Genomic DNA, 1,769 nt, shown 5'->3' with positions numbered 1-1,769 from the left:
AAATGCAAACTTCCAACTACCAGTATATATAAAATGGATATCCAACAAACTTTGGTTGTTTTATTTTAGATTTGTTGCATTATTTTCATTGTTAATATACATGGACGCATATAACTGACTATACAACTCAAGGACATTAGTTGTTTTAATATAGAATTAGTTTATTATTGCTGTTTGTTGATAACTCAAGCAATCCAACAAACATTAGTTGTTTTATTATAACTCAAGCAATCCAACAAACATTAGTTGTTTTATTATAAAATTAGTTTATTATTGCTGTTTGTTGATAACTCAAACAATCCAACAAACAACCAGCTACATAACTTGAGAAATCAAACAAACCTCTGTTGTTTTATTTTACATAAAACTAGTTTGATGATATACATGGTCACAAATACTTACCTATACAACCTGACAAATCTGTCAAACCTTGTTTCTTTGAATATAGATTTAGTTCATTATTGTAGATTGTTGATACAAACATTAGTTGTTTTATTATAGAATTAGTTTATTATTGCTGTTTGTTGATAACTCAAACAATCCAACAAAGAACCAGCTACATAACTTGAGAAATCAAACAAACCTCTGTTGTTTTATTTTACATAAAACTAGTTTGATGATATACATGGTCACAAATACTTACCTATACAACTTGACAAATCTGTCAAACCTTGTTTCTTTGAATATAGATTTAGTTCATTATTGTAGATTGTTGATACATAAATGCAAATAGATCGCTAAACAACTTGTAGAATTTGTTACACCTTGTTTGTTTTAATATTTAATATATTATTGTACCTTGTTAATGCATGGATGCAAATATATAACTATACAACTAAACATATCTGTTAAATGTTAGTTAAATTTAGATTTAGTTTATTGTAGTTTATGCAAATCATCAGCTATACGTTTTAACAAATCCAACAAATTACACATTTTAAGACAGATTTACTATATTTGTAACTTTCTGATATACATAGATGCAACTACTAGAAACTCAATATACAAAAATTAATTCACTAAATCTAAAAAAACCTTTATTGTTTTAATTTAAATTCAGTTTATTATTGACAATTGTTATTACAGAAATACAAGTAGCTAACTATACTACTCCACAAACCCAAAATAACTTCTTTTTTAATGCAAATTTTGTATATTATTATAGTTTTCACAATGTTTTGATGCATAAGCCTTCATTTATTTTTTTCAATTCCTGTTACTCCTAATAAAAGTTTTGATGAAATATCTTTTGTATGTTTTCTTTCCTTTGTCTAATTCTACCAATGTGATTTGACTGAAACTCGCCTGAAATGATTCTAACATTGTCCTGACCAAATGCCAAATTTTTCAATTGATCCAATATTCCAGATGCCTATTGCAGCTCTCACGTTGAAAACACATATTCAACTTCTTCTCATGCCATTTGGCTTAAACTTGCCTGCAATGATCCTTACATGGTTCACACAGTGTAATTTTTTGCCTTGCACCAAAAGCAGAGATGACCACCACCTTTAAAACTTACTTTAAACTTCTTTTCTAGGTCCAATACTGTAAATATATAATGTACCTTAAATAATCCTTGCATTGTCTTCACAAACGACTGTTGCCAAACAAGTCAGATGACCGTTAAGGCCCTTGGGCCTCTTGTTCAAATGTACATGAATGTGACGAATAACAAAATAGCAATAACGGTTAATTTACATTTGTCAGCATTTTATAATTATGTAAGTATGTAAGTCATACCGTTTAGACATATATATATATATATA

Source organism: Argopecten irradians, unplaced genomic scaffold (genome assembly GCF_041381155.1).
Source record: "Argopecten irradians isolate NY unplaced genomic scaffold, Ai_NY scaffold_0126, whole genome shotgun sequence".
NCBI lineage: Eukaryota > Metazoa > Mollusca > Bivalvia > Pectinida > Pectinidae > Argopecten > Argopecten irradians.
Note: the sequence above shows the minus strand (reverse complement) of the source record.